This window comes from Callorhinus ursinus, unplaced genomic scaffold (assembly GCF_003265705.2).
Source record: "Callorhinus ursinus isolate GAN/ISIS: 27379988/994484 unplaced genomic scaffold, GSC_fseal_2.0 scaffold3, whole genome shotgun sequence".
Lineage (NCBI taxonomy): Eukaryota > Metazoa > Chordata > Mammalia > Carnivora > Otariidae > Callorhinus > Callorhinus ursinus.
In genome coordinates this window covers 44,636,122-44,647,572 of record NW_027397065.1, presented here as the reverse complement: position 1 = coordinate 44,647,572, position 11,451 = coordinate 44,636,122, and positions in this window count along the sequence as shown.

Here is an 11,451-nt window from a genome sequence, read left to right as displayed (position 1 = left end):
AGTCCTCTCTGGGAAAGTGACATTTAAGGTGAAGGTGGAAAGATAATTCTGAGTTAATGAGGTAGAGAGAGGAAGAGTATTCCAGATAGAAAGAACAGTCTGCACCAAGGCTCAAGGTAGGCTACAACTTGGTATGTTCCAGGACATGAAAGAAGGCCCAGTGAGACTGGACAGTGATGGGAAGAATGATCAGAGATGAGCGGGGGAGGTGAGCAAGGACATGCTACTTCTTTGCCTGCTCAATCCATTCTCCATCCTGCTCTGCCTTGTTGTGTGCCTCCTGACCTACCTCTGTGGACTCCATTACCTACATTCTCATGGTTTCTGGCTTCCAGTTGGGTTCCACCAGTGTTGTGAGGGTGGATCAGAAAATGGTGGAGAGATTGGTCCTGATACTTCCTTCTTTTTCCTTCCATGCTTCAGCAGCATGGTTCTGGCAGTAGCCTAGTCCCTCTTTGGCCACTGTAGGTGTCACTGGGAGACTTATGTCAGGTTAAGGACCTGGTCTTTTATATTTTTATTTGAAGTGCAGTGAGAAGCTACAAACATGCTATAGTTACTTTCTCATCACATCATTCTCTTACAATTACAACCCATTTCTCATCTCCTCTTAACAGGAAGGCTGTCTTCTTCACAAACACACTCCTCTTCATTACGTCTCAAGCCACAGTTGACCAATTCTTCCTTTTCAAAACTCCCTGCTCTCTTAGCTTTCAAGATCCCACAGTCTTGTCTTTTCTACATTTCAGGCTCATTAGAAATCTTTTGTTCCTCTCCCCAGCTTGTAGATGTCGAAGGGCTCTCTAGAACTTAACTTCTCTCTTTCTCCACTGCCAGTGTCAGCCATAATCATCTCTCATATGAACTAAATGTTTCCTAATTTGTTCCTCCATGACCTTTTCAAATCATAAATTGAATGATATGTTATTATTTGCACAAAATACTTCAATGGCTTTTCATGGCATTTAGAATCTAAACTTAACCTATCAGAGGTTCATCCCTGGTCCAAACTGCTATTATCCTGGAGGAAGTCTGATAATGTCACCTTCATGTGGGTTACAACTCAAGGTCAGTTCTGAGAAAAAAGGGTGATGGTGGCCATGGACCCAGCAAGTACCCCTAAAATCTGTCATTGGCAGCGTGGCAGTACTTTTTTTTTAATATTTAAAAATATATGTATATTCTAGCCAGTGCTTCCCAAGGATAGGTCTTTGTGGTATTGAGTGGATTATTATAGCATCTCAGACTTTCCGTTTAGATCTGGAAGTTACTATGGTTTGGTTCACAACTTGTTTATAAACCCTTCCTTGCGGTGAGGTTACTTCTACTACTCTCATTCTTGATGTGTTGATTTGACTAGTTTCAGAAATACTCTTTTCTTTTTTTGTCTTTTTAATGCTAAAAATATCTATTCTGCTGACACCTCATTATAGAAAAGAAGTGTCGTGAGTGGTCTCCAACTGTGGAAGCTGATTTCCTGTGTGTTAGCAGTTTTTATGGTTTATGGTGAGGGGTATCTAAACACAGTTCTTGTTGGGCAGGTATAACATTAGAATTTCCCCATCTTTGATAATACACCCTGAAGAGTGGTGGAGCACTGACACTAGGAGCACTGACCTAGCCTGGGAAGCCTAAGACCTCACTGACCCAAACACCTACTGTGAGGGGAGGGAGTGGAAAAAAGATAGCAAGTATTATTATCTTTTTAAGATACAGAATCACTGGGGCGCCTGGGTGGCTCAGTTGGTTAAACATCTCCCTTCAGCTCAGGTCATGATCCCAGGGTCCTGGGATCAAGCCTTCTGTCGTCCACCCTGCTCAGTGGGGAGTTGGCTTCTCTCTCTGCCTCTGCCACCCCCACCACCCTCCGGTTTGTGCTCTTTTCTCTCACTCACTCTCTCTCTCTAATAAATAAATAAAATCTTTAAAAAAAAAAGGGTACAGATTCATTCTCTTTCTTCCAATTTTTTTCTTTGAAATTTTTTATTAGTTTTTTTTAAATAAAAAAGTAAAATATGTTCATACATCCTCATGTATCTATCCCTTGACCTAGCAATTCAACTCTTAGGTAATTATCCAAGAGAAATGGAAATTATGTCAAAATTCTCATATAGAAATGTTCATAGCAGCTTTATTCACAAAAACCAAACTCTAGAAACAACCCAAGTGCCCATCGATAGGATATGGACAAACAAGTTGTGATGCATCATTTGAATGGAACATAATTTAGTGATAGAAGGGACAAATCTCACAGACATGAGACAAATGAAAGAAGCCAGACACAAAAAGTTATGACTCCATTTATATAAAATTCTAGAACAGGAAGAATTAATCAAAGGTGAAATAAATGAGAGCTATTGTTGCTTGAGGTGGAAGGAGGGGTGGGAACAGGAGAATTAAAAATAAAATTATAAGCACTCATTTCAACAAGTGAAACAGTCCAAAAATGTATAAGGAAAAGTTAATCCTTTCCCATTTAGTTTCACCCCATGATGCTAATCATGTTAAAAGCTTGATATGTACTTTTTCACACTCTCTCCATGTTTATAAATACAAACAGAAATACATGTGCACATGTGCAGGTTTTGCTTTAGGATCATGCTATACGCAGTGCTTGCTTTTTAAAATACCTGCTTGAGGGGCGCCTGAGTGACTCAGTAAGTTGGGCATCCAACTCCTGGTTTCCACTCAGGTCATGATCTTGGGGTCATGGGATTGAGCCCCATCTCGGGCTCAGCACTCAGCGGAGTGATGGAGAGTCTGTTTGAGATTCTCTCTCCCCCTCCGCCCCTCTCCCTGCTCTCTCTCTCTCAAATAAATAATCTTTAAAAAAATAAAGTAAAATAAAATACCTGCTTGATAATACATCATAGATATCCCTCCAGCTCAATAAATATAGATGTAACTCATTCTTTTAAATACTGGTGTAATTCCTTAATATGAATGCACCATAATTTATTGAATCATTTGCTTAGTGATAGGTAGATTGTTTCTATTTTTTGTTTTTGCCACTGTAAACAATGTTATAATAAAATACATCTTTGTACATCTATCTTTACATATGGTGTTTAGATTTCAAATATGGGAACAGGGAAGGATAAGTGTTTTTTATCTAATTGGATATTGGCAGATTGTATAGCAAAGAGATTACAGCAGTTCTCACTCTCGCTAAGCAACATATTGAAAAGCCTATTTTGTCACGCCCTCACTAGCACTAGATGTTATTGTTTGAATTTTTGCCAGTTGGATTGATAAAAATATGTTGCCTCTGTTGCCTTAATTTCAAAGTATTTCTAACCAGGGTAAACCTATGCTTTCATACCTTGTATAAACGAGTCTTTTAACATCTCTTGCATTTTTCAGTCCTGTTCTTGGTCAGTATGGTTCACATCCCTCAAAATGGCACTTTCAAGTATATTGGGAGATAGAAGGCAGGCATGGCCAAGAGGGAGCTAGTCCCATTGTTAGTTTGTTTGTTTTTCAACTTAAAATATTCAGCTTAGTGGGAAGAATTCCTTATTCTGTCATCCTTTGTCAGAGCAGCCTGCTTATTTTCATCCTGGTACCAACAAGAATCTGTGATTGTCTATTTATTTATTCTCTTGTATTAGGCAGGGTCACAGAACTTAGAACAGAAAACAGAACTCAACTCAAAAGGGTTTAATTGAAGAGAGTGAAGCAGACTATTTATGGATGCAAGGTCAGGGTTAGGGGTATTGCACTTGGAAGTAGCACTGTGAGGAGCCATTACCATCAGTTTCAATTATTTATTGCTGTGTAACAAACTGCCCCATAACTTAGTGTCTTAAAAAACAACCATCATTTGTTTGCTCACAATTCTTCAGTTTGAGCAGGGCTTGGTGGAAATGGCTTATCCATAACCACTCTGCACTTGGTGGAGTTCTCTAGAGCGACTCAGCTGGTGCTGGGTGAGGATTCAGGATGGGTTCACTTACATATCTGGTGCCTCTGCTGGGGTGGTTGGAATGGCAAGGGGAGAGCTAGGCTTGTCTCTCTTTCCATGTGGTCTCTCATTTAATAAGTTAGCCTGAGCTGTTAATAGGTGGCTGGATCCCAAGAAAGTCAAAGTGGAAGCTGCCAGGCCTTTTAAACACTTGTCACAGAACTGACCAAGCATTCCATTTACCACATTCTACTGGTCAAAGCAAGTCATAAGGCAAATCCAACTTCAAGGGGAGGTGAAATAGATATTACCTTTTAAGGGAGGAGCATCATGTTCATATGGAGTTGAGATGAATCTTTAGTAGTCATCTTTTTTTAAAAAAGGATTTATTTATTTATTTATTTATTTGATAGAGAGAGAGGGAGAGCTTATATCCATGAACGGGGGGAGGGGCAGAGGAGAGAGGGAGAGAGAGAATCCCAAGCAGTATCCCTCACCACCCTGAGATCATGACCTGAGCCGAAATCAAGAATTGGATGCTTAACCAACTGGGCCACCCAGGCGTCCCTATAGCCATCTTTGCAGATAATCTACTGCATATGCTTCAGTACAAAAAGACAAAAGGAAATATAGAGTTTCCAATGAGATCTGGCACTGTGGAGGGTCTGTCCTACAGGAAATGTAGTGATTGAAATCTGTTGCTAGAACTGTGGGGCTGAGGCAGAGGGAGAAGGGCAGAAGCAGTACCCTGATCTTTTTCTTCCTGCTTCTGATTTCCTGCCAGTATAAGGCAGCCTGGTTGATACAATTCAGGGGTCAACCCCACCTCTCTAGAAAGCAAAACAGCTCAGATAAAGCCACTGAATGGATTGGGAATGGATTGGGCCATTGAAGAAGAACAAACATTTTTTTTATTATCTGTTTCTCACATTAGAATTTAAGTTTTGTCAAGGGAGGGGAGCATCCAATCTGATCATAGCTGATTCCCTGGAGCTGACAAGTATCTGTCACTTCCTAGATACTCAATGAAATGTTTTGAATTGACTTGAGTTTAGTTATCTGAGGAGGAGTCATAAACTTGACCTTCCTTCTTTCTGATACTTCAGAAGAAACACCTAAATGATGGCAAGATGGAGATTAAATGACAAATGAAACCAGCTTGATCCTAAGGCCACAGTTTCACTCTGGAGCTAGTCATGGTATAAAATGTGAATGCCAGTTCCCTAAAGTCTGACATGGAGTGCTACTAGAATATATTTAGAGTCATAACACCCAATCTGATCTCCCTGGTGATTGTCTGAGCATTGTGCTTTTCTCCTTTGGCTCCCTGATGATGGACTTAGGTGCCCTAAATTAAGTAATCTGTTTTCTTTAATGTAGTACTATGAGAAGCCACAGTTATGCTTTTCTACAAAATTGACATGTAATTTACATACTATGTATTCATTCTTTTAAAATGTGAATTCAAATTCAGTGATTTTTCATATATTCACAAGGTATGCAACCATCCCACTTATCTAATTTCAGAATGTTATCATCAGTGCCATCCCTCCCACCCCAAACTCATATTCATTAGCACTCACTTACCTTCCTCCCCTCCTTCCAGGCCCTGGCAACCACTAATGTACTTTTTGTCTCTATGGATTTGCCTATGGTGGATATTTAATATAAATGGAATCATATGATATGTGATCTTTCATTTCTGGCTTCTTAAGAGCTAAGCATAATATTTTCTAGGTTCATCCATTTGTAGCATATATTAGTCCTTCATTTCTCTCTCTCTATTTTTTAAGATTTATTTATTTATTTTAGAGAGAGAGTGTGTGTTCAGGGGAGGGGCAGAGAGAGAGGGAGAGAATCTCAAGCAGACTCCCTGCTGAGTGTGGAGCCGGCTGTAGGGCTTAATCTCATGATCCAGAGATCATAACCTGAGCCAAAACCAAGAGTTGGATGCTTAACCGACTGAGCCACGTAGGCTCCCCCATTTCTCTTTTATGGCTGAATGTTATTCCATTGTATGGATATACCATATTTTGTTTACCCATGCATCAATTGATGTACTTCTTTCTACCTTTTGGCTACTTTGAGTAATGTTGCTATGAACATTTGTGTACAAACTTCTGTGTGGACATATGTTTTTAATTCTCTTGAGTATATACTTAGGAGTGGAATTATGGGGTCATATGGTAAGTCTATGTTTAACTTTTAGAGGAACTGCCAGAGTGCTTTCCAAAGTGTTTGCACCATTTTACATTCCTGCCAGCAATGTATGAGGGTTCAAATTTCTTCATATCCTTGTTAGCACTTGATTACAGCCATTTTAGTACGTGTGTAGTAGTATCTCGTTGTGGTTTTGATTTGTGTTTCCCTGATGGCTACTGATGTTGAGCATCTTTTTATGTGCTTATATGCCATTTGTATATCTTCTTTGGAGAATTGTCTATTGAGGTCATTTGTCCATATTTTAATTGAATTGTCTTTTTATTGTTGAGATGTAAGAGTTCTTTATATATTCTGGATATAAATCCCTTATCAGGTAAGTGATTTCCAAGTATTTTCTCCTATTCTGTGGGTTATCTTTCATTTTTTTGACAGTGTCCTTTGAAGCACAGAAAATTTTTAATTTGATGCAGTCCAATTTATCAATTTTTTCTTCAGTTACTTGTGGTTTTGGTGTTATATCTAAGTTAATAATAATGACTAGAATTATTGCTGCCTCCTGGCTTACATGAAGAACTTTTGTCTCCTTCTATTTGAGCACTTTTGTTTCAGAGATCATTCCAGGATCTCAAACTTGTATTCTTGATTAACAGAACACTGAGCCCACCAAGTGAGGTGGCAGAGGGAGGGTGATGGTGTAAATCCCAGTTTAAGAGTTCAAGTCCGAAGGCCTGAAATCCAGGAGTACAGATGTCCAAGGGCAGGATAAAACAGATATCACAACTCACAAGAAGATTAAGTTTGCTCTTCCTCTACCTTTTTATTTTTTTGGGCCCTCAATGGATTGTATAGTGCCCACCCACATTGAGAAGGGCCATCTGTTTTACTTAGTTCACCAATTCAAACGCTAATCTCTCCTAGAAACACCCTCATAGACATACCCAGAAATAGTGTTTTACCAGCTATCTGGGCATCCCTTAGCCCAGTCTGGTTGACACATAAAATTAACTATCACAGGGATTAAATGAGTTTAAAAAGATGCCTATAAAAACGTACGTTAGGGGGAATAACTGTAAAATACAGATTAAAAAGAAGGCAAACGTCAATGCTTTGGCAAGTTGGACTAGGCTGTCAGAAAACAAGCTTTGCTCTGTGATTAGCTGGGTGACCTTGCTCAATCACTTAAACTCACAAGTCTCCATTTCCTGGTATGTTGAATGTAGGTAATCTTGCCAAATCTAAAGATCTTTCTGTGTTATGAGATTGAAATGATGTAGTAGACATACAAGTGCTTTGGAGAACTTAACTTGTTATTCTGGGCATTGGGAATAATTCATAGAGACTTGCTTGCTTTCATTCTAAAAACTGACTTTGAATTGTTTATAGTACCGATTTATCCCTTTGCTTGGGGCCAGCCTCAAGTAATGTTTACCAAAATGAAACATTAACATGAGATTTCTTACCACTTAACTGGGTGAGGGCCAGGCCCTGGTACTTGGCTCAAAGAAAGTAGTTATATACAATGCTTAATAAGAGCTAGGCCCTCAGGGAACTCTGTGAATGCTTTTGGTGCTAGGGTGAAATGTGACCAAAGACTATCAACCACCGTCTTTTACTGGTTACTTAGAATGTAGAGGAAGTGTGTTTAAAAAAAAAATTAAAAAAAATAAAAAAGACAACCTTATTGACATTGTGGTGGAGCTGGAAGACCTAGGCTTTGGGATCCTCACCTGCTTTCCTCCCATCTATCTCAGACATTTATGCAGAGGAAGATGATTTGCCCAGAGGAGTCCAATTTGAAGGGAGAACACAGTGAAACAAACAAACCACAGTAATGTAAAGCACTTACCTCATTGTTGAGAAAGACACATTTACAAATTATGAAGTATTTAGGGACGATATTGTTTATCCCTATGGGTTGTTTTAGACTTAATTGCTTCTGACAGTTAATCTTTGGAAGATACAAGTAGATACAACAGTATTGACAGGGTAAGATAGAGTAAGATCTTTAGTTGTCACCTATTATGTCAGAGAGACACCAAAGAGGACAAGACACCTGGAATACCAACAATTCCCTCCTCTACCACCCCACCCCTGACAAATTTCTGAGTGTTATTCTAGACTGACTGAGTAATTCAGGCTTTGAGATATTTCACCTCTGGTGTACACATCACCGGGTTGGGGAAGAGGGATGGTCCTGGGGCAGGAGCAGTCCCTGTAAAGAAAGGTGAAAGTTTCCAGCGTGAGGTAGAGAGGAAGGGGATGCTCCCATATGAGAATATGAAAATCCAGAAATAAGATTAGGATCTGGGGGCTTCCAAAAAGTAAGCTCTCTTTATGAAGGGTTTAACCTCTTAGATGCTTTTTCCTTTAACCACAAAAAGTCATACTTAGTATCTATAGTTTTATACAATTTTTCTCATATTCTCTAATTTCCTTTTGCTTCTTCTAACCCTTTAGTAAAGTTTGATACACAGCTACTTATCAACTGTGCCTCAATTTTCTTTCTTTTTTTTAAGATTTTATTTATTCATTTGAGAGAGAAAGAGTGAGTGAGAGAGCACAAGTGGGGGTGGGGGGGCAGGGGAAGAGGGAGAGGGAGAAGCAGGCTCCCCATTGAGCAGGGAACCCAAAGCGGGGCTCGATCCCAGGACCCCGGGATCATGACCTGAGCTGAAGGCAGACGCTTAACCAAGTGAGCCACCAGGAGCCCCTCAATTTTCTTATTGTAAAATGGAGATAATACCCACCACATAAGTGAGGATTAAATGAATCAGTACATGTTAATTAATGTGTTAATTAATGTGAGTTTTAGATTAGGACACCTGGCAGTGCCTAGTGCATAAAAGTGCTTAGTATATGTTCACTGTTGTTGTGACTGTTATTACCACCCTTCTCCTCCTCTTCCTCTTCTCAAGGCCTTTCAAACATCAAGGGGGGCCAGGGCCACTTTCATTTTTCGAGGCAACTAGTATATTAAAAGATAAGGAAATTACAAAATATGATTGCAAAATATTGTGGTATGCTTTAAACATTTACATATAACAAATTAATGTTTTGCAATACACACAAAAATACAAGCAATAAAACTGTGCCCTTCACGGGGTGATTACACAGTACATAAATTGCACACTCTGGACATAGCTCAGGAATTAGAATGCAAGCCTCAAGCTGCAAGGCGAGCATCAATATCTTCCAGTCCTGCCAGCCTATCTTCCTATCTTTATATATAACCTCATTTGGAAATAACTTTAAAGGCAAATTTTAGTCCCTTCCTGAATGGGAGACCAGACCAAAAGGCTTTTTTGCATCCCTCTATCCCAATCTTCTGGGCTCTAGGTAGATTCATAAAGGGAAGTAAGGGCCCCTCTCCCCAGACCTCATCCCACCACCTTTGTGGAGAGAGGAGTGGCCAGGGAACAAACGGCTTGAAGGAGCAGTGTCAAGAAGGTGATTCCAAAAGGGACAAATCATTATTGCCTACCTCAGCTCTTTTACTAATATTCAGAGGGAGGTAAAAATCTGGGGGTAGAGAGAAGCTGACATTCCAGTGCCTGAGTAATACCTGGTGGTATACTATCACAGGCAAGCCAGGCTTCAGCTTCATGGGCTGAGCCTTTTTTTAGTTTTTATTTAAATTCTAGTTAGTTAACATACAATGTAATATTAGTTTTGGTGTACAATAGAGTGATTCAGCACTTCCATACATCACCTGGTGCTCATCACAAGTGCCTTCCTTAATCCCCATTAGCCTATTTTACCCCCCCCCACCTCCCATTTTATTTTTATTTGTTTATTTTTTTAAAATTTTATGTATTTATTTGACAGAGAGAGACATAGTGAGAGCAGGAACACAAGCAGTGGGAGTGGGAGAGGGAGAAGCAGGCTTCCTGTGGAGCGGGCAGCCCGATGCGGGGCTCGATCCCAGGATCCTGGGATCACGACCTCAGCCGAAGAAAGACGCTTAACAACTGAGCCACCCAGGTGCCCGGGCCCCACCTCCCATTTTAATCAGTCACTATAGTTACTATTCTTTTTGATGTTCAGATTATCTCAGCTTTGGCCAGGGGAACTTTTTCCACTATGGTTCCTGAGTCCCTTTGACTTCATAGTAGGCTTTTTTTTGTGTGCTGCTTCCTTGCTTTTTATTATGACAAGATATCCAGGCTGTCTTTTATATTTCCTGCCCCAACCTAGAGGCAGCCATTTCTCCAAGAAAATGATATTAAGAGGCTACAATCTGAAGATGAGAAGTGCTCATTACTATTGGGTTTATTGTTTCTAGGACTTTGTAATGGAAAGAGCTTGGAAATACTTTTTATTTTAAAGAAAAAAGATATTATGAGTTCATAATAACTCAAAATGTATTACTACAGGGTATTACTTCTTTGTTTTTTTTTTAAGATTTTATTTACTTATTTATTTGAGAGAGGGAGAGAGAGAGAGAGAGAGAGAGAGAGCACAGCAGGGGGAGCAGCTGAGGGAGAAGAAGCAGCAGACTCCCGGCTGAGCAGGAAGCCCTAAGTGGGGCTTGATCCCAGGACCCTGAGATCATGACCTGAGCCGAAGGCAGACACTTAACTGACTGAGCCACTCAGGCGCCCCTAACTTCTTTGGTTTATATATTTGATTTTCTTTTCTCCTATTCTGAAAATCTTGGTTCCTATCAACATTAACAGTTACATATTTGTTTATTCTACCATGAGTATAATAGTTTCAGAATAATAATTGCAATAATATTGCTAAAAAATATGATTACTAAAAATAGTTTAAGGTTTTTTTTGTAGTTCTTTTTCCCTACTAGGGATATATAGTCAAATTATTCTGTTTTAAAGTCATGTGAAATAATTTCTTTCAAAATACTGTTAGCTTTTGTTTTATTTTGTTTTCATTTCTTGGGAGTATTTTATTTTTGTTAGTTAATCATTTGAATATTTATGTGGTTGAAAGTCAAATCTACAAAACAAATTATGTTCAGAGGTCTAATTTCTCACTTTATCCCCTCTACCCTGTTCTTCCCTCCCCAATAGGTAACAAGCTATTTGAAATGTATATAAGCATTCCATATAGATATAATTTATATGTAAGTGTGTATGTGTTTAAACAGGAGTTTACTAAAATAACTTTTCTCTGCTTTCTTACTTGTTGTTATACCTTGGAGATCACTTCATAGCGTTTTCATAGCTTAGAGAACTCCATTGCAGGCACGTACTAGTATTTATGCAGCCAGATCCCTACTGCTGAATATTCAGGTTGTTTCCAGTTTTTTGCTATTCCAAATAATGCCAGTTCATACTTGGCAAAGTATGGATACAACTTTTCATATTTCGTATGTGTTATTTTGAGATAGATACTTGAAAGTGGGATTTCTGTGTCAAAAAGAAAAT